Genomic DNA, 23522 nt, shown 5'->3' on the forward strand with positions numbered 1-23522 from the left:
TGTTCGGTATGATGAGAGGCCAACTGACTAAAAACCCAGAACAAGGTGTCACGATCGGAGACTTCCAAAAGACTAGACCACCAACCTTTTCAACCGCCACAGACCCATTAGCCGCAGATGATTGGTTGATGGACACAGAGCTAAAACTTAACACTGTGGGATGCACGGACCAAGAAAAAGTTCGGTATGCATCCCATCAGTTAATTGGTCCTGTTGCCACATGGTGGAGAAATGTCCAAATTATCATACCCGAAAACCACATAGTTACATGGGACGAATTTAAGAGGAGATTTCGAGATAACTACGTCCCGCAAAGTGCGATGGAAATAAAGAGGAAGGAATTCCTGAACCTCAAGCAAGGGTCTAAGACCATCGCAGAGTACCTAGATGAGTTTAACTCACTATCCCACTATGCACTAGAGGACACAAACACTGAGACCAAAAAGGTGTACCGGTTCGTAGAAGGATTGAACCCGTCCATACAACTTATTATAGCTCCTATAAAAATCATCGAGTTTCGGGAGCTAGTAGACCGAGTCATTACAATCGAGAACCGGCAAATCGCCGTAGAGGAAGAGCGAAGGAAGAAAGCTAGGATGGACCCGAGGTTTGCCATGAGAAGTGGGAATCGTCCTGTTGGCCTAGTCCGTGTGCCAATGGTCGGGCCTGTCCGTCCTCCTTTCCGTCAAGCTCCTAGACCACCTTTTATGCCTCCGAGAGCCCCTATCAAATGTCACGTGTGCAGTGGACCACACTTGGCTCGAGATTGCCCAAAGGCGAGTGTTGTCTGTTTTGGTTGTGGACAAAAGGGACACTACAAAAATCAGTGCCCAAGCAAGGGTCAACCACAATCTGGCACAAATGGAGCTGTCCCACCTCAAAATAAGCGTGAGGCTAATTCAGCACAAGTACACGGGAGTGCGTCCACTGCCAACCGCGGGCGTGGTCGTGGCAGTCTTGCACGTGGACCATTCCGTCTGGCACATATGGATGTGGCACAAGTGGAGTCGGCTTTAGACATAGTGACGGGTAACCTAATAATCCCTCCCGGAGTAGGACTAGTATTGTTTGACCCAGGAGCAACACATTCTTTCATATCGCAACGCTTTGTTGAGACGCATAATCTGGACCGGACCCCCCTAGCCAAACCCATAAAAGTAGATTCACCGGGAGGCCCAATAATTGTTGAGCATGTCTGCCACAACCGTCCCATTTGCATTGAGGGCATAACCTTTAATGCTAGCCTATTTGTCATTGGCCTAAGAGGGTTAGATGTTATTCTTGGAATGGACTGGTTAGCGAGTCATGGAGCAAGAATGGATTGTGCAGAAAAATCCATATCCTTGAGAAGCCCAGAAAATAAACGGATAACCCTTAATAGTAGAAGAACCCGAGCGAAATCAAACCAAGCCTCAGTAGCCACTTTGGACAAAAAGGAGGCTAAAGATGTGCCTGTGGTACAAGAATTTTTGGACGTGTTTCCGGAAGAATTGCCCGGGATGCCACCAGACAGGGAGATAGAGTTCACTATTGATATCATCCCAGGTACGGCACCCATATCAAAACGAGCATACCGTATGTCCGCGGAAGAACTAAAGGAATTAAGAAAACAATTGGATGAACTAGAAGAAAAGGGGTTTATTCGACCAAGTGTGTCACCTTGGGCAGCACCAGTCTTATTCGTTAAGAAAAAGGACGGAAGTATGAGGCTATGTGTGGATTATCGAGCCTTGAATGAGGCGACAATTAAGAATAAGTACCCACTACCCCGGATAGATGATCTATTTGACCAATTGAAAGGAGCCACCGTGTTCTCAAAAATAGATCTCCGGTCAGGGTACCACCAACTAAAAGTAAAGGAAGAAGATATACCTAAGACTGCTTTCATAACCCGATATGGTCACCATGAATTCTTGGTTGTTCCCTTCGGACTCACAAATGCACCAGCAGTTTTCATGAACCTGATGAACCTAGTCCTCATGCCCTATTTAGATAAGTTTGTGGTAGTGTTCATCGATGACATCCTCATATACTCTCGAAGTATTGAGGAACATGCTGAACACCTCCGGATAGTGCTACAGACCTTGAGAGAAAAACAACTCTATGCCAAATTCAAAAAGTGTGAATTTTGGCTAGAAGAAGTGTCCTTCTTAGGACATATTATATCAGGGAAAGGGATAGCCGTAGATCCTGCTAAAGTGGATGCAGTGTTGGCATGGAAATCCCCAACCAACGTAACAGAGATTCGTAGCTTCCTTGGTTTAGCTGGATATTATCGAAGGTTCATAGAAGGCTTCTCCCAGAAAGCAGCCCCTATGACCAAATTACTAAGGAAGGGAGTTCCATTTGACTGGAATGACAAGTGTGAGCAAAGTTTTCAGGAGTTAAAGAAACGACTCACAACCGCTCCTGTATTGGCTCTACCCGAACCAGGCAAAGCATTCACAGTATATTGCGATGCCTCTAGAGTTGGTTTGGGATGTGTGCTAATGCAAGATGGGAGAGCCATAGCCTATGCCTCTCGACAGTTAAAGCCCCATGAACAAAACTACCCCACCCATGGCCTCGAGTTAGCTGCCATGGTATTTGCGCTAAAGATGTGGAGGCACTACCTTTATGGAAACCGTTGTGAACTATACACGGACCATAAAAGGCTCAAGTATATCTTCACGCAAAAGGAGTTGAATATGAGACAAAGACGATGGTTAGAACTCATTAAGGATTATGACCTTAGTATCAACTACCACCCAGGAAAAGCTAATGTGGTGGCAGATCCCAACCTATGATAAGCATCTGATACATGAGCTGGGAATGATGGGAAGTGAATTCATACATAAACCGGTTGAGAAAATCCTAACCACATTAACAATCAGACCCAATTTGTTGGACGAAATCAAGGAAAACCAAACCAAAGATGAGTTCATTTGTGAGGAAAAACGCAGAATACAAGAAGGTCAACCATCAGAGTTCCGAATAGCAGAAGACGGTTCACTTTGGTATAAAACCCGGTTATGTGTGCCAAATATCCTTGATATTAAGCAAATAATACTCCAGGAGGCACACAACACACCGTGCACCATACACCCTGGTAGCACAAAAATGTACCGGGATGTCAAAGGTACATTTTGGTGGAGAAATATGAAAAGAGAAATTGCTCAGTATGTGGATGAGTGTGACACTTGTAAGAGAGTAAAGGCAGAACACCAGCGACCACCAGGATTGTTGCAACCTCTCCAAATTCCGCAATGGAAATGGGAGGAAATCCACATGGACTTTATCACCGGACTGCCCAAAACAAGAAAGCAAGAGGAGATCATATGGGTCATAGTTGACCGACTCACTAAATCTGCCCATTTTATCCCTTTAGCCCCGGGTTGTTCCAGAGAAAAATTGGCTGAGCTATATATCCACAGGATAGTAGCTCTACATGGGACACCTTCTAGAATAGTGTCAGATCGTGGATCCATGTTTACATCCAAGTTCTGGGAAAAATTACAAGAAGCATTAGGAACAAAATTGGATTTTAGTACCGCTTACCACCCCCAGACTAGCGGTCAAGTCGAGAGGGTGAATCAAATCATAGAGGACATGCTAAGGGCTTGTGTGCTAGATTTTGGTGACTCGTGGAGCAAGCACTTGCCCTTAGCATAGTTCGCTTATAACAATAGCTACCAAGCTAGTATTGGTATGTCCCCATTTGAGGCCTTATACGGTCGAAGATGCCGAACCCCAATATGTTGGGTGGAAACCGGAGAAAAGAAACTCTTAGCACCCGACTTGGTCCAAGAGACCGAGGAAAAAGTTCGCATAATTAGAGAGCGGCTCAAGACGGCGCAAAGCCGGCAAAAAGGTTATGCGGACAAGAGACGACGTGATATACAATATCAACCTGGAGACTTTGTTTATTTAAGAGTCTCACCAATTAAAGGTGTCAAGCGCTTTGGAGTACAAGGAAAACTAAGCCCGCGATATATTGGTCCCTATCGGATCTTAAAAAGAAGAGGGACGGTGGCGTACAAATTAGAATTGCCAACGCACCTACAAGGGGTTCATGACGTATTTCATGTTTCCCAATTACGCAAGAGTGTAAAGCCACCATTTGAGAGAGTCTCGGAGGAAGAATTAACCCTCCAAATGGACCTAACGTATGAGGAGCATCCTAGTCGTATTCTGGACACCGATGAAAAGAAACATAGGAGTAAAACAATTAAATATTGCAAGGTGCATTGGGGAAATCATCCGGTGCGAGAAGCAACTTGGGAAAAAGAAGATGACCTCCGAGAAAAATATCCTAACCTTTTCGAGGTGCGACTCAACAAATTTCAAGGACGAAATTTTCTCTAAGGGGGATAGGATGTAAGAACCGTCAAAGTTAGATAACAATAATTTCAACGGCGTTGCCCAAACATTAATTAAAATAATGGAAACACCTGACATTTAATTTTTATTATAGCAAATAGCATTTGACCATGCACAACAAAATATTTTCCAAACCTCCATGTATTCTACAAATTTATAATCAGATCTTGGTCTCATTTTTTTCCACATAAAGTAAATGCCAACTAATGGCCAGTCAAGCAAATTACACTTGTCCCTAGTACAGCCTACAAGAGACACAAGTGGAGGCATGCATGCAAGCCTAACCACGCATGCATGCCAGATGTAATGCCTCTCCAAGCCGACATAGCTACTAACCCCACTATAAATAGGAGCCATTCCTTTCACTGTGGTCCATTCCACCTCACACACACACATACACTGGAGTACCACCACCACTTGCCTTTTCACCTTCTGCCACACTGCTGTCCTTCACTGCGGTGAAGCCCTTTGGGTCGCATGCGCCATCAGGTACTAATCAAGTACCTTGTTGTGTTAGCCCTTCTTGCTTGACTTCTTGTCTATCTTCACCTCGGTTTGAATCAGTCCATGAGCATCTATTCACCTTGATCTATTTATCTTGCTGTAAAAAGAACAAAATGTTTGCGTAAACACCCAAGTTAGTCAAAACTAATTAGATCAATTGCAAAAGCTTGTAAAAGTTTCTGTGAATGCCATCTATGGCTTGTACTAGATCTAACATGCCAAGAATCAAATCCTAAGTACTAGTAACTTGCTAAGACATGTATGTGTGTATCCAAAAGATCAATCTTCCTGTGTATACTACCTTGTTCTAATTATTAATCCCTGCCAATCTGTAGCAAAAATTGAGTGATTGATGTTTATAATCTACTCACAAGTAATTAATTTTGGAGTTTCACTGCCACTATTTGCTTCTATATGGTGTTCAAGGATGAGTAGCACTAGTTAGGAACAGCATTTAGATCTAATCAGTAGCAATACCATGACCACGCCATAGTTTAAATCTTGATTAATCTCATGGCCTTGAGATAAACAAAGAGAAAGAAGGCAATATGGCTGAGTGGGCAATAGTAGGGCCTGAGATAAAATGAACACTATATGCACACCCACGTTGACATCTAGCAGGCACTCGATGTGAAATTTGGAACACTTATAGAGAAGGAATCAGAATTAGTACTTACCAATAGTAGCAGTAGGATGTGGCTAGTCCACACCGTTAGCAGCAGAGCCATGCGACCGAGCAGCGCCGGTGAAGCCGCACACGCCCGACGCCCGTGGCTGCACGCCTCGTGCGTGTGGCTGCACTGGGGGAGGATGTAGGCATGGAGATGTCGTTGCCGCTGCAGCCGGTGGCAAGCCCACCGGACCTGAATTAGGCGGCACTAGGATTGAGTGGTGGCGATGTTTTTGGCGGCGGCGGATAAAATAAATAGGGGGAAATGGTAGAGGGAGACGAGGAGAATCTGTAGGTGTCCACCGTGTCGCCGGAGATGCCCGGACGGGGCAGATCGAGGCGGCGGCGGCCATGCTCTGTTCTTGGGGAGAGAGAGATAGGTGGGTGGCTGGTTCTGTTCATGGGATAGCAGAGAAGACGAGGAGAGGAACGAGCTGGGTTCAACGAGTAAAGTACTAGTAGTGCAGGCTACTGTTTCCTTTTTACTTATCATTTTTTTACTCTCTAGACTGGATGGCATACGTGCATGCTACTCTGATTTGGATGGTTTGATGCATTTTATCTCTCAATGAAACACTAGGACGTATCACAACCTAGTTAATTAATTATGGCTTGCCCAACATGGCCGTGTTGCTGGATCTTTAGATTTTAAATTAGGAAATATAAACATGGTTGTGAAATAATTATCAGGAGCCGATCTCGGATCCGTAGGAGCCATGCCCGGTGGTTCCGAGTTGGTCGAAGCACTATTCGGCACGTCGTCATCTCCTTGACCATGTCTTGATAAATGTTTTCCGGGCTATGGGTCATTTCCAAAATTTTGCATAAGATTTTAAAATAAATATTTTTCATAAATAAAATGAAATTTGGATTAGGTGGATCCACTGATTTGGCAATTGGACCAGATCAGGTGAAGCATCTGTATTAAGTAGTTGTGACCCGGGTAGGGTTACAATATAAATAAATATTTGGTGGGTAAGGGAGCTCATGTTGGTGAAAGCAACCCAGGGAGGGTCGGCTTGGATGGCGGGCTCCTCTACATAGGGTATCACATTAGGACACAACCAACTGGCGCTTACTTCAAAAGCGGCGCAAACCGTACTGACCATAGACCTGGAATGGGACGGGCTGAACCAACTACCCATGCCAAGTAGCTGCCTCTGCATGGGTGAGAAGGTGGCTGTAGCCGGGTAGGTACAGTCACCCTAGGGCGGGACCGCCGGTCAGGGGTCTCGACCCGCGGGCCTTTAGTAAGGCAAGGTGGAAAAGCAGAGGTAGTGTACGGGCTGGTTAAAGGTTCTGGTTCCTTGGTCTAGTCGTGTGCACGGGTAGCGCATGGACGACTTGGACCAAGTGATGCTATGGGTAAAGCAGTACACCTCTGATCAGAGTAAATGTGATATCACTCCCAGCTTCCGGGTTTGGAAGTGCGTCGTGTGGGTTTTCCTCTGACATAGGATGTAAGATCCCACGTCGCTCTGTCGCCAGTAGATTTTATAAATAAAATTTGGTTTTCAACAAAATGGGCTAAGGGAAAATATTTTTACCTAGAAAGTATTTTGAGCTAATGGCTCGGTGGTTGTAGCCGTGGCCGGTAAAGTTATTCCTCTGTAAAGACTCTTGCATCCACTTTTCCCGGTGACTTGCGGAGTACGTATTTTATATGTGCTCAGCTGCACTTATGTTGTTTTTCAGAACAAGAGAGTTATGAGAACTCTGAGGTGATAGAGAATGGTACTTATGATGAATCTGGTCATCTTAATGACTTCGGTTATTCGGAAGTGGAGTATGTTTATGAGGAAGTCGACAATCAAGGCTATGAAGAGTAGATGCCCTCCATGGTTGGTTTAGAAGGCACGTAACTAGAAGTGGATGACGATCTATCGTCATGGTCGCTTAGGCTTAGTCGACACTTGAGGTGTCAATGTAATAAAAGCTTGCCTACTCATGGCAGCTGCACCGTCTTGTACATGATACTGTTCTCCTTCACTGATCCTAGCGCAACTCTGAAGTGACAGCTTCCGTTACGCCTGACTCTGTCGGACGTAACGGGGCATCACAATAAGTTCGACCGATGTCATGTGATCCATTCCCGGATCACTATTGTACCCCTTGACTAACTCATGGCAAGGCACACTTCAGGTGCGGTACACAGCATAGCATACTGTAGAGCCTACGTCTAAAGCATAGGGGACGACCTTCGTCCTTTCTCTCTCTTTTGCCGTGGTCAGGTCTTGAGTCTTACTCAATACTCACACCTTGTAACATAGCCAAGAACTCCTTCTTTGCTGATCTATTTTGAACTCCTTCAAAATCTTGTCACGATATGTATTCATTTGAAAGTACTATTAAGCGTTTTTGATCTATCCTTATAGATCTTGATGCTCAATGTTCAAGTAGCTTAATCCAGGTTTTCCATTAAAAAAACACTTTTCAAATAACCCTGGATGCTTTCCAGAAATTCTACATCATTTCTGATCAACAATATGTTAACAACATATACTCATCTAAAATTCTATAGTGCTCCCACTCACTTCTTTGGAAATACAAGTTTCTCATGAACCTTGTATAAACCCAAAATCTTTGATCATCTCATCAAAGCGTTCATTCCAACTCCGAGATGCTTACTCCAATCCTTAGAAGGATTGCTGGAGCTTTGCATACTTGTTAGCATCTTTCAGGATTGAAAAAACCTTCTGGTTGTATCACATACAACCTTTCCTCAAGAAAATCGTCGAGGAAACAATGTTTTGACATCCTATCTGCAAGATTTCATAAATAATGCAGTAACTGCTAATATAATTCTAACAGACTCTTAGCATCTCTACGAGTGAGAAAGTCTCATCGCAGTCAACTCCTTGAACTTGCCGGAAAACATCTTAACGACAAGTTGAGCTTTCTTAATGGTGACACTTACCATCATTGTCTGTCTTCCCTTTAAAATCCATCTGTACCCAACAGCCTTACGACCATCAAGTAGTTCTTTCAAAGTATATACTTTGTTTTCATACATGGATCCTCTCGGATTTTATGGCCTCAAGCCATTCCTCGGAGTCCGGGCCCACCATCGCTTCTCCATAGCTCGTAGGTTCATTGTTGTCTAGCAACATGACCTCCAAGACAGGATTACGTACCACTCTGAAGTAGTACGCATCCTTGTCGTCCTATGAGGTTTGGTAGTGACTTGATCTGAAGTTTCATGATCACTATCATAAGCTTCCACTTCAATTGGTGTAGGTGCCACAGGAACAACTTCATGTGCCCTTCTACACATTAGTTGAAGTGACGGTTCAATGACCTCATCAAGTCTCCACCATCCTCCCACTCAATTCTTTCGAGAGAAAATTTTCCTCGAGAAAGGGCCCGTTTCTAGAAACAATCACTTTTGCTTCCAGATCTGAAATAGGAGGTATACCCAACTGTTTTGGGTATTCTATGAAGATGCATTTATCCGCTTTGGGTTCGAGCTTATCAGCCTGAAACTTTTTCACATAAGCGTCGCAGCCCCAAACTTTTAAGAGACGACAGCTTAGGTTTCTCTAAACCATAGTTCATACGGTGTCGTCTCAATGGAATTGCGTGGTGCCCTATTTAAAGTGAATGCGGTTGTCTCTAATTCCTAACCCATAAACAATAGTTGTAATTCGATAAGAGACATCATGGTATGCACCATATCCAATAGGGTGCAGTTATGATGTTCGGACACACCATCACAATATGGTGTTCCAGGCGGTATTAGTCGTGAAACAATTTCCACAATTTCTTAATTGTGTGCCAAACTCGTAACTCAGATATTCATCTCTATGATCATATCACAGATATTTTATCCTCTTGTCACGACGATCTTCAACTTCACTCTGAAATTACTTGAACCTTTCAATAATTCAGACTTGTGTTTCATCAAGTAAATATTCTCAGCATCTACTCAAATCATCTGTGAAGTAAGAACATAACGATATCCACTGCGTGCCTCAGCACTCATTGGACTGCACACATCAAATGTATTACTTCCAACAAGTTTCTCTCTTGTTCCATCTTACTGAAAACGAGGCCTTCCAGTCATGTTGCCCATGTGGTATGATTTGCATGCCTCAAGTGATTCAAAATCAAGTGAGTCCAAATGATCCATCTGTATGGACTTTCTTCATGCATATATACTAATAGACATGGTTCGCATGTCTCAATCTTTTCAAAAACGAGTGAGTCCAAAGATCCATCAACATGGAGCTTCTTCATGCGTTTTATACCAATATGACTCAAGTGGCAGTGCCACAAGTATGTGGTACTATCATTACTATCTTATATCTTTTGGCATGAACATGTGTATCACTACGATCGAGATTCAATAAACCATTCATTTTAGGTGCAAGACCATTGAAGGTATTATTCAAATAGACAGAGTAACCATTATTCTCCTTTAATGAATAACCGTATTGCGATAAACATAATCCAATCATGTCTATGCTTAACGCAAACACCAAATAACAATTATTCAGGTTTAACCCCAATCTTGATGGTAGAGGGAGCATGCGATGCTTGATCACATCAACCTTGGAAACACATATCGTCATCTCACCTTTAGCTAGTCTCCGTTTATTCCGCAGCTTTTATTTCAAGTTACTAACACTTAGCAACCGAACCGGTATCTAATACCCTGGTGCTACTAGGAGTACTAGTAAGTACACATTAATATAATGTATATCCAATATACTTCTGTCGACCTTGCCAGCCTTCTCATCTACGAAGTATCTAGGGTAGTTCTGCTTCAGTGACCGTTCCCCTCATTTCAGAAGCACTTAGTCTCGAGTTTGGGTTCAACCTTGGGTTTCTTCACTAGAGCAGCAACTGATTTGCCGTTTCATGAAGTATCCCTTCTTGCCCTTGCCCTTCTAGAAACTAGTGGTTTTACTAACCATCAACAATTGATGCTCCTACTTGATTTCTACTTTCGCGGTGTCGAACATCGCGAGTTGCTCAAGGATCATCATGTTTATCCCTGATATGTTATAGTTCATCACGAAGCTCTAATAGCTTGGTGGCAGTGACTATGGAGAACCATCACTATCTCATCTGGAAGATTAACTCCCACTCGATTCAAGTGATTGTAGTACTCAGACAATCTGAGCACATGCTCAACGATTGAGCTTTTCTCCCGTAGTTTCCAGGCTTAAGAAACTTGTCAGAGGTCTCATACCTCTTGACGTGGGCACTAGTCTGAAATCCCAATTTCAGTCTTTGGAACATCTCATATGTTCTGCGACGTTTCAAAACCGTCTTTGGTTCCACAATTTTAAACCGTTCAACATTACGCACTGAACTATCACGTAGTCATCAAAACGTGTATGTCAGATGTTCGCAACATCCACAAACGACGCTCGAGGTTCAGCACACCGAGCGGTGCATTAAGGACATAACCTTCTGTGCAGCAATGAGGACAATCCTCAGTTTACGGACCCAGTCCGCATAATTGCTACTATCAACTTTCAACTAAATTTTCTCTAGGAACATATCTTAGTAGAACTAAAGCGTAAGCTATGACATTATTTGCAAAGACCTTTTGACTATGTTCATGATAATTAAGTTCATCTGATTATTTAATGAACTCCCACTTAGATAGACATCCCTCTAGTCATCTAAGTGATACATGATCCGAATCGACTAGGCCGTGTCTGATCATCACGTGAGACGGACTAGTCATCATCGGTGAACATCTCCATGTTGATCGTATCTACTATACGACTCATGTTCGACCTTTCGGTCTCTTGTGTTCCGAGGCCATGTCTGTATATGCTAGGCTCGCCAAGTCAACCTAAGTGTTTTGCTTGTGTTCCGAGGCCATGTCTGTACATGCTAGGCTCGTCAACACCCGTTGTATGCGAACGTTAGAATCTATCACACCCGATCATCACGTGGTGGTTCGAAACAACGAACCTTCGCAATGGTGCACAGTTAGGGGGAACACATCTCTTGAAATTTTAGTGAGGGATCATCTTATTTATGCTACCGTCGTTCTAAGCAAATAAGATGTAAACATGACAAACATGACATGCAAATCATAAAGTGACATGATATGGCCAATATCATCTTGCGCCTTTGATCTCCATCTTCGAGACGCGACATGATCACCTTCGTCACCGGCATGACACCATGATCTCCATCATCGTGTCTTCATGAAGTTGTCTCGCCAACTATTACTTCTACTACTATGTCTAACGGTTAGCAATAAAGTAAAGTAATTACATGGCGTTTTCATTGACACGCAGGTCATACAATAAATTAAGACAACTCCTATGGCTCCTGCCGGTTGTCATACTCATCGACATGCAAGTCGTGATTCCTATTACAAGAACATGATCAATCTCATACATCACATATATAATACATCACATCCTTTTGGCCATATCACATCACATAGCATACCCTGCAAAAACAAGTTAGACGTCTTCTAATTGTTCTTGCATGTTTTACGTTGCTGCTATGGGTTTCTAGCAAGAACGTTTCTTACCTACGCAAAAGCCACAACGGTGATATGCCAATTGCTATTTACCCTTCATAAGGACCCTTTTCATCGAATCTGATCCAACTAAAGTGGGAGAGACAGACACCCGCTAGCCACCTTATGCATCAAGTGCATGTCAGTCGGTGGAACCTGTCTCACGTAAGAGTACGTGTAAGGTCGGTCCGGGCCGCTTCATCCCACAATGCCGCCGAATCAAGATAAGACTAGTAACGGCAAGCAAATTGAACAAATCATCGCCCACAACTACTTTGTGTTCTACTCGTGCATACAATCTACACATAGACCTGGCTCATGATGCCACTGTTCGTGAACGTAGCAGAAATTCAAAATTTTCCTACGTGTCACCAATATCAATCTAGGAGATGCTAGCAACAAGAGGGGAGGAGTGCATCTACATACCCTTGTAGATCGCGAGCGGAAGCGTTCAAGAGAACGGGGTTGATGGAGTCGTACTCGTCGTGATCCAAATCACCGATGATCCTAGCGCCGAACGGATGGCACCTCCGCGTTCAACACACGTATGGAGCAGGGACGTCTCCTCCTTGATCCAGCAAGGGGGGAGGAGAAGTTGATGGAGATCCAGCAGCACGACGGCGTGGTGGTGCAAGTAGCGGGATCCCGGCAGGGCTTCGCCAAGCGCAAGCGGGGAGGAAGAGGTGTCACGGGAGGGAGGGAGGCGCCAGGGCTTGGGGTGCTGTTCCCATGCGCCTCCCCACTATATATAGGGGTGGAGGGGGCTGGTTTCTTGCCCTCCAAGTCCATTGGGGCGTTGGCAAAGGTGGGGGAAAGAAATCCCATCATTTCCCTTCCCCACCGTTTGTTATCCCCCCTTTTTAGGGATCTTGATCTTATCCCTTCGGGATATGATCTTATTCCTTCTAAGGTGGGATCTTGGTGCGCCTTGACCAGGGGTGTGGGGCCTTGCCCCCACTACCCACGTTCATGTGGGTCCCGCCATGCAGGTGGGCCCCACTTCGGAACCTTCTAGAACCTTCCCGGTACAAGACCGAAAAATCCCGAACATTTTCTGGTGGCCAAAATAGGACTTCCCATATATAAATCTTTACCTCCGGACCATTCCGGAACTCCTCGTGACGTCCGGGATCTCATCCGGGACTCCGAACAACTTTCAGATTTCCGCATACTAATATCTCTACAACCCTAGCGTCACCGAATCCTTAAGTGTGTAGACCCTACGGGTTCGGGAGACATGCAGACATGACCGAGACGACTCTCCGGTCAATAACCAACAGCGGGATCTGGATACTCATGTTGGATCCCACATGTTCCACGATGATCTCATCGGATGAACCACGATGTTGAGGATTCAATCAATCCCGTATACAATTCCCTTTGTCAATCTGTACGTTACTTGCCCGAGATTCGATCGTCGGTATCCCAATACCTTGTTCAATCTCGTTACCGGCAAGTCACTTTACTCGTACCGTAATGCATGATCCCGTGACCAAACACTTGGTCACATTGAGCTCATTATGATGATGCATTACCGAGTGGGCCCAGAGATACCTCTCCGTCATACGGAGTGACAAATCCCAGTCTCGATTCGTGCCAACCCAATAGACACTTTCGGAGATACCTGTAGTGCACCTTTATAGCCACCCAGTTACGTTGTGACGTTTGGTACACCCAAAGCATTCCTACGGTATCCGGGAGTTGCACAATCTCATGGTCTAAGGAAATGATACTTGACATTAGAAAAGCTCTAGCAAACGAACTACATGATCTTGTGCTATGCTTAGGATTGGGTCTTGTCCATCACATCATTCTCCTAATGATGTGATCCCGTTATCAATGACATCCAATGTCCATGGTGAGGAAACCATAATCATCTATTGATCAACGAGCTAGTCAACTAGAGGCTTACTCGGGACATGTTGTGGTCTATGTATTCACACATGTATTACGGTTTCCAGTTAATACAATTATAGCATGAACAACAGACAATTATCATGAATAAGGAAATGCAATAATAACCATTTTATTATTGCCTCTAGGGCATATTTCCAACACATATTGGGGCAGCAATCAGTACTATCTGTCTACTATCTGGTTAATCTCCGGTGTCTACTATGAGTTTCATGTTGGGTGCAAACAAACATTAAAGGAGCCATTATCTGTATTTTTTAACTAAAGCTATTATCTGCCTGCTATCATTGGTTTTGGGTCTATCCATAGTTTGCTACCATCACTTTGGATTTGTGCATGCACTCCTTACATAATCTCACTATGTTTTATTCCTATGCATGCCAGTTATTGTACACAATGGAACTGATCATGTAGAGCAAAAGAGACGAGCCTTGCATGGCAATAAAATTTCATGCAGACGTCGTTCCATGGTGGGCGCAAAGGCAGCCCCCCTCCACCCATTTCGGATCGTAATCAAGAGGAAGATAACTGTTCTGAGGGGGATTCAGAAGGAGAAGACCACTCCTATTTACCCCATGAGGTCTTCGCTCTAACTTGGCATGCTGATGTTGGTAATATCATGCATATGGTGCGTTGCATTGCTTACAGTATACATTAAAGATGTCATCTGCTTAGTTTAGACATGCTTTGTGTCAATGCCATCTATTTAGTTTCTTTATAGTATATGTGAATCATGCAATGCCATCTTGTCTAGCCAGGCATCATATATGTGAATTTTGCAATGCCACCCTGGTTAGCCAGTCATCTTATATGTGAATTATATCATGCCATCATTTTTTTATTACATGTTAAATTTGTTAACAATTTTAGTACATTCAATTACTCTTCCTGTGCATCAGCCATTCGGCACGGTCATGGAAAAATCTGGAGTGGAAACAAGGTCTTCAGAGCAGACAATGCTATCTGACGAAGCGCATGTCTTGCTGGTTACCGATAGCTCCTCAGAGGAGGATTCAGAGACAGATGACCAGTCATATCCCCCCCCCCGAGGTGCACGCCCTAACTTGGCAGGGTTATGTTGCTCATATCGTGCGTATGGTATCTTGCATTGCTATGTCATTTGCTTAGTTTAGACATGCTTTGTGTGAATGCCACCTGTTTAGTGTCTAATTACCATATATGTGAATTATGCAATGCCATCTTGTTGCAAGACATTATATATGTGAATTATGCAATGTTATCTTGTTGCAAGGCATTATGTATGTGAATTATGCAATGCCATGCTGTTTAGGCAAGCGTCATATATGTGAATTATATCATGCCGTCCTTTTTTTTGTATTTCTCATTGCTTTTGTCGACAATGTTTCTATATTCAACTGCTCTTCCTGTGCATCATCCATTTGAATTGGTGATGGAAAAATCTGGAGTGAAAACAAGGTCTTCAGAGCAGATAATGCTACCTGCTGAAGCAGATATCTTGTTGGTTACAGATAGCTCTTCAGAGGAGGATTCAGAGGCAGATGACCAGTCCTATTATCCCCCTGAGGTTTATGCTCAAACTTGGCAGGGTTATATTACTCATATAATGCATATGTTGTATTGCAATGCTTAGTTTTTACATCATATACACAATATTGAATGCCATCTCCTTAGTTGACACATCATATATGCGATTGCCCTCTGCTCACTTCCTTAGTATATAAATCATATATTTGAATTATGTCATGCCATGATGTTTACATAGACAGCATGTATCTGAATTATGGCATGCCAACCCATTTTCTAAAGACATAATACAGTTATATCATCTCATCCTGTTTACATAGTCATCATATTTTAAATTATGTCATTCTATCCGTGAATTATATCATGCCGTCATGTTTCCATCGACGGCATGTTTGTGATTTATGGCATGCCAACCACTTTAATAGACACATCGTATAGTTATATCATGTCATCATGTTTACATAGTCATCATATTTTGAAGTATGTCATTCTATCCTGTTTAGTTAGCCATCATACATGTGAAATTGTGTCATGCTATCCTGTTTAATTAGCCATCATATATGTGAAATTATGTCCTGCTATTCTATTTGCTTAGACAACATAAATGTGAATTATTTCATGCCCTGTTTTCTTCCCTACTATCCATTGCACCTGTCTATCTTACAATGTCTGTACATTCAATTACTTTTCTTGTTTATCAGCCATTTCAATTGGAGGGAGTGATGGCAGTATCTGTGGGAGTAAAAACACGGTCTTCAGAAAATATCGTGCTACCTGTCGATGCAGATAGACGGTTGTACTTGCCCAAGAACCAGCCCCACCACACATAACCCACACTCATGCAGATTGTACCCCTACCCAGTTGGACAGAGAACCAGCTACACCCCTTCTAACCCCAACCCCAGCAGATAGACACCTAGTTCCCGTTGACACAGCACCGTGTCCACCACAGAGCACCCAAACACGAGCAGTTAGTAAGGCAACTGCAGTGCCCAAATCACGAGGACCACCACTCCGAACCCGAAGTCAACGCTTAAAGCAGAAGAAGAATTGTTCTCAGGTCAGGTTCCGTAGCTATGGTTCATACTACTTTGCTCTTGCATCACTGTATTTACTGATACCAACTAATTTCAAATTTGAAGGATGCAATTGAAACTCCAATGGCGCAACAGGTATGTTTTAAACCTGTTTCTTCAACGTGTTTGGTTGTTTACTGTTGTAACTTGCTCTATGTTGATTTCAGTTTCAATTGAATAAACAGTTATGTTCTCATGCCATGCACATTACAAGTGTTGTTATTGCTGTGTAGTTTCCCACACTTATATTCTGTCTATGCTGCTTTGTCTTAAATAGATATGATTCGAACTGTATCTATCTTGATTTGGCAACATAAACTAGAATGATATAGACCATACAGTGACCGTACTACATAGATATATGTTTGTTTCATGTTGTTATCCTGTCCACCTTACTATTGAACTGGTTTACCAAAATGGGTTTCATATACTACATTGTAAACCTGAGATGTGTTTGTTTGTTTCTCTTTTAGAACGCGGATAAAATATTGGAGAAGAGTACCCTGTTATGCAATGGTAAAGGAAGTAATGTAGATAAGGTTCAAGATAGTGAGACATCCCTGTTGGTCTCCAAGAAAGCTGATAAAAACTATATTGAAGACACTGAGACAACCCCAAAGTCCTGTCTTGATGTAGTGTTCGAGTTACTGGCTACCACTGCTGGAACCAGCTCTTCGAACTCGTTGCCTGAATCAGTTCGGCTTCTTGAGTCTCAACTTCAAGTTGAAAGACATCGATCAGATGTTATGCGACAGGAAGCCGAAGGACTAAGGAAGTCCCTGCAGAATTCAGATGCATACTTTCTGGTGCAACAGCAAGCGCTGGAGGACTTAAGCGCCAAACAAGAGAAAGTTAATAAGCTTGCTAAGCATCTTGCCAGCATTATGGCTACCCAGGATATTGTTTCTTGAGCTCTTCTGAAGTGGTTTCAGTTCTGGACTTGTTTTGCTGCTGTGTTCCACTAGTGGCGAACTTTGATGCCTAGTGGATGTAATATGTGTAATAGCCGTGATAGCCTAGTGTAAGTTGCTTGCTTATTTATTTCCTTGTTGTCTTGTTTATTTGTTTGCTTGTAGTCAGTGCAGTTCTTTTTCTGCGGTTTGCTAGTGGCTGCAATAACCTATTTTTTAAAACTAGGCCACAATAACCATGGGCTAATATTTACTGTAGTGACACTGGGCCTCCTACGGGCCGTAGAAACAGTGGGCCTTCTACGGGCCGTATAAACAGTGGGCCTTCTATGGGCCATAGAAACAGTGGGCCTTCTACGGGCCGTAGAAACAATGGGCCTTCTACGGGCCGTAGAAACAATGGGCCTTCTAGGGGTCGTATCATCAATGCGCCTTATACTGGCCGTATGACCGATTGGCCAAACATGGGCCAAACAGACCGCATTCTGGCCGTAAACGGGCTAGAGTCTGAATCCTCCATTCATGGGCCGACCATAACGGACCATCGTTAATAGGCCGTATTTGATGACGCTATGAAAACGGCCCAACGTATTAACGGACCACAAACGGGCCGACTGTAACGACGGGCTGAATTTGACCCACAAGCAGAAAATGACAGTAACGGGCTGTAAGTAAACGAATGCTGGAAAATAGCCCAAGAATAAATGGGCTCTGAGAAGGCCGAAAGATAACATGGGCTGGAAACGGCCCAACGGAATGACGGGCCGTTAATGGGTATAAAGTGATACACTGTTCATTACGGGCCAGTTTCACCACGGGCCGTTAATGGGTGTAAAGTAATACACTGTTCATTACGGGCCAGTTTCAGCACGGGGCGTTAATAGGCCAAGAGTTACATAGGGCCTCATATGGGCCGAAAGACGTCATGGGCCATACATGGGCCAGAAGTGAAAACGGGCTGGAATCATATTGGATGGCCCATATGACGCTACTGGGCCTAATTCGAATAGGGCGTAACGGGCCTTGGGTTAGCGGGCTGTAAATGGGCTATATGCGAACAGGCCGTTAACAGGCTTTCCATGGGCCGGCCCTCCAGCTTTTGACCAAGTCAAACGGGCCGGCCTTTTCACAGGAATGGGCCACTGTTGGGTCGTGCCACGTGTCGACGTATCATAGGCGCCTTCTGTCCAATGAGTGGATGACATCTGTCCCAGCGATGAGCCGACACGTGTTTCCTCCAGCCAATGATGATTTTACACGTGGAAAATCCCCATTGGTCGGGGCTGTTAACGGGTTATCGGATCCAAAACCCGACCCGATAGCTTAATGGCGTTCCGTTACGGTGGATGCCACGTGTCGGTCACCCTTGACGAAAGCACTTCTGTGACGTGCGATTTATCGTCATGGAAGTGGACACTTCCGTGATGATAATTTTGGTAATGTCATGGAACACTTCTACGACAGCACAGGTATGACTATCTTGATTCTGTCATAAATTTGTCATGGATGTACATGCATGACAAAAAACGCGACCTACTGTGACAAACACGTATCATCACGGAAGTGTACTTTTTTTGTAGTGCTATTAATTGCACAATGGGATTCTTGGGTGTAGAGGGGCTCTCTGCACAAGCAACCGTAGAACCTTTCAGAGCTCCCAACCGCCCCTTCATAACACCAGATCTTGTCTTTTCGGGAGAACGCCCCTGGCTCAAATCAATAGCTAGATGCTCGACCTCCGAGAACTAGCTGCCAAAGATCATGTAGTCATGCTCACCAAGATCCAACCACTCACCTGCAAATAAAAAAGAAGGAGCGCAAAAAGGGTAAGTTCAAATACAAAATTCATGACAGTACTAGTCAAGAAGTACAAGCTGGAAAAAATACAAAAGGTCATGCATACATACAGGGTTCGATGCCAAACAAACCCTGGAAGTCAACATCAAACACATCGCTAGTCGCGCAGGTAAACAACAAAGTCTTTCTAATGTCAAGAATGTTTTCGTGGCTGTAATCCAACAGTTCAATCACACCATACTCCCGACAATGATAGGTCTTGCAGTTTTGTAGCATAAAGAAGCCACAATCATGCATGTTAACGAAAGAAAAAACAAAAGGGTACATCACAATTTCGAAATACAGGAATACAACCAAAAATTGGAAAACCACGCATTCCAGCAACAAAAAAAACTAATAAAAATCATTAAAAACAGATACTCACATGTTTTGCTGCTGCGGCACACACACAAACTCGCAAGAGAAACCATCAATATGCGTCGGCGAGAACGGTTTGGACCTGTCTACGCTAGAGTCCCTCGAAAGCTCTTTATATTATGTGTCATACTCCTTAAGAATCTAACTGCATCACTCCAGGTTTCATCGCGGAGTGAATCAAGACACTCGAAACGACGGAACCTCAAATTCAGAACAATCAAGCACCAATGCCCAGATTCTTCAGTAGGCTTCATGGCAGCCGCAAATGACGGCAGATCAAAAGTAGGGAAAAGAAGCTGCCAAAAAATCGCAGAGGAAAAATGAATTTAATAAATCATAATGAAACCAAATATTGAGCCTCCAAAAAAATAAATAAAAGAGGGAAATTGAAATTCAGAAGTCCAAACAAATCAGATAATCATAAGTTCTAATTGAGTAAGCAACTCACTACAAAAAATAAACGCTACTCAAGTTTATATCCACCGCCCAAACTTGCAACAAACATATCAGTTCGATTTCCTTGCGACAATAAGTGCAACTTCAAAAAAGAAGCACGCATCATTCATAAGTACAGGGGAAAAAAGCAGGCTACTTAAGTTCATTCCCACCTCCCAAACTTGCTAGAAAACATGACAGTTCTAGTTCATGAGTACAATAAGTTCAAGTTCGCCTACTTGGTCAAAATCATCAGCCCCTGATCTCGTGAACCACTGTAGCACATTGGCATCAATATTTCCATCATGGATCTTGGTCTATTGTACAAAAAGAACAACAACAGTTAGAAAATTGCCAAAATAACTTATCATCCTATGTAGAAAGAAAAAATACTGACCGTCACCCATCTAGGAACTATCAACTTGTCAGTTTCTCGGTACTTCTGAGTTAGAGAAAATAAAACAACATCAGCACTGTCTGAGTTGAGCATGCCAGTGGGGACAAACGCTTTAGCAACAGAACCAACACTGGCATCGCATTCGCTATTTCGAAATATCGGCTTTTCACTAGGAAAACACAAAGATGACATGAATTGAAACTACTACAATGACAACAATAGTCATACGAGAGAAAGAAAAAGAGAGGAAAATGATACAGGCAAAATCCCAAACTAACTGTTTCCCACGGTTCATGCGCAACCTTGTAACAGCAAAGAAAAACGAATCAACCTTAGCAACATTAGCACCTTCTGCTTTTAGAAAAAGAAGAAAAAATAATAAGTTCAAGCACTACAAGTGAACATGTCCAAAATGCCATAAATGAGAAGTACGCCTCATTTACAAGTCCTTACCCGCACTTTTAGCGTTTGACGACGGGATTTCCTGTGATGACAGCAATATACCTGCAGCTTCAGGGATTGACGACGTAAGATCTTGTGAGGACCGCAATATGGTTGCGCTTTCAGGGTCTGAAGAAAGAAATCCTGGGATGACAAGAGCGCCTCCAGTGTCAAGGGACCATAAGAAATCAACAAAATTAAATCACCATCCTCAGATGGCACCTCCTCCATGCTAGACACGTCTGCGTCTTGCAATGCATCACCGCAATCAGGCCCTCAGGCGGGAAATTTTCCGGCGGCAAATCTTCAGAATCAGAAAGATTATCATTCTCAGCAATACCAACACCAGATGATTTGACATCAAGTATGCTAGCAGCACCAACATCCTCATCAGCAACTTTGCTACCAACATCATGCCCACTGCTCAATGGAACACCACAAGCATCATCTCCAACACTAACAGCAGCCTCGCGCTCAACATCAGTCATCTGAAAAAACAAAAATTCAGAAAGTGAATGAAATGAGCAAAACTAACAATCAAAAAAGCTAGCAAGAGGTGCACAGGCTAACTTTTAAAGCTACAAAGAAACAGCAGCGAAAACTGCATATAAAATTAATGAAAGCACAGAAAAACAAACCTTAGAAGCATCTACAGCAACATCACCGATCATGCTGCTGCTAACATTCAAAGGAACATCACCAATGGTCGAACAAGGTCATCACCAACAACAGGACCCTGATTCATAGTAATGAAGCAAAAAACAATGCTATTATTAGCAACAACACACAAAGAGTTAAACTATACTAACAAAAGGTAGGTATCACCTAAAAATTCTTAATAGCGTGGGATAGAAAAATGAACATGTAAGGCACAGTGGTGCGCATGGAAATTCAAGAATATATATACACACACAATAAAAAATAAAAATAACCTTGCTCTTATCAGTAGATGGATCATTAACTCCATAGTCAATAGCGGCCTCAACATCATGACTGGTCTCCTGCATGAAAAAAATAATAAATAAACAGATGAACATGAGAAAGTTCGACTACAAAAAATGCAAACATCAAGGACTGACTCACATCAACAACAGGGGACTCCAAACCAACATCATTTGTATGGTGGTCAGAAACATTAGCGTCAGTACCATCACCAGCCCTGTTGGCAGTGCCAGCAGCCTCATCCTGCTCAATCTGCCTGATAACAACATTGGCACTTTCTTCATATGGCTTGCAGCGAGAGTCTTGCATAGTTTTGAAACGCTTCATGTTGTTCAACAGACGAACCGAGCTCTGAATTAGTTGAGCAGCACCATCACGCATATCACTAATTAAAATTCTCTCCATCTCAATATAGTTTGCTGCTTCCTCAGCATTAAATTGATGACCATCAGGGAGGATACCATTGATACAGCTCAGACGCTCAACTATAGTTGGGACCTTTTCCAGCTCAGAACACACAGTAATAAAAATATGCTCAGCACGCTCCAACACAGAAACAGCTACATCAATACCAAAACCCTGCCTCTGTGAAGTACTAGTCTTACTAGGGCTAGGGGAACATAACCAGCACCCTCAACACTATGGCTATCTCTCAACTCATTGTGCAGAGATGAAATCTTGGGAACCTGAGATGACCTCTCCAGGACTGGCTGTTTATACACCCAAAAAAGGACAACTTCCTCATGAGTTTCCACTACGAACAAGGGAAAAAAGAGTTAATTAATCAATGCAACACACAGGGAAAAATAAACATTATATTAACAGATTTAAATCCACAGTACTAATGATCTTTCACTATCAGTGCCAATTTGTTAGTATTTACAAACATGTCAGTTGAACAAGAGATTCACTTCAACCACACATGTCACAACAATACTAAAAATCATACCTAAACCTCACAAAGCTTAAGAACTGACAAAATCTAAACAGGTAACTCTACAGTACACATGTTCACTCTAGCAAAAATAGCTATACCTAAAAAAAAGGTTTGCAAGACACGAGAGAAATAAAACTCACCAGAAGCTTCCCAAACACCCAAGTCTTTGGATCTGCGTTTCCTTTTCTTATCAAATCTGCATCAGCCAGATCGGAAAGCTTGTCCTGATCCATGAAACATATGCGGGGGACTCGCATGTCAACATCCGTAATCTTGCCACGGATAAGGCAGTCAAGGTACATTAGTATAGGCCCTATAGCACAACATGTGATTGCCTTCCCAAGGGTAACACCATCTTGGTACCTGACAACAGCCCTTCTAAGCTCATCAACCATTAGCTGGCAATAATCCATATTAGCCATGTCCTCAATAACGAGATCCTCAAACATTGTTGCCTCTCTGGAAACACGAGGGGTGGCACCAGGCAACACAACTTTGATAAACACAATAATGAAGAACACTTTTAGAGCAAGGTCATCTTTGCTAGGATCCTTGACAAGCACCTTGAGCTTATCCCTCAAATCCTTCGTCTTGATATCTCTGTCCCTGCTAATGTCAAGCCCCGATCTTAACTCCATCAGAGCGTCATCATATCCGTCTTCTGACGGCCTTGGTGCAGAACGACCACCACGAGGGAACCCAAATAGTTGTTGTATACCATCG

At 43.2% G+C, this 23522-nt stretch overlaps 1 long non-coding RNA gene across 2 annotated transcripts; it reads right to left on the reverse strand.

Moving 5' to 3' along the window:
- Positions 1 to 4484: 4484 nt before the first annotated feature.
- LOC109737896 (uncharacterized) lies at positions 4485 to 6218 on the reverse strand. 2 transcript variants are annotated; one of them, XR_012188933.1, is made up of 3 exons: positions 5837 to 5964; positions 5541 to 5726; positions 4485 to 4960 (listed from the first exon to the last, which is right to left on the reverse strand). It is a non-coding gene; the product is annotated as an uncharacterized lncRNA (long non-coding RNA). The 2 variants fall into 2 exon arrangements; XR_005764257.3 differs by having other exon boundaries at positions 5541 to 6218.
- Between the last annotated feature and the right edge of the window lie 17304 nt (positions 6219 to 23522).

Source organism: Aegilops tauschii, chromosome 7 (genome assembly GCF_002575655.3).
Source record: "Aegilops tauschii subsp. strangulata cultivar AL8/78 chromosome 7, Aet v6.0, whole genome shotgun sequence".
Taxonomy (NCBI): Eukaryota; Viridiplantae; Streptophyta; class Magnoliopsida; order Poales; family Poaceae; genus Aegilops; species Aegilops tauschii.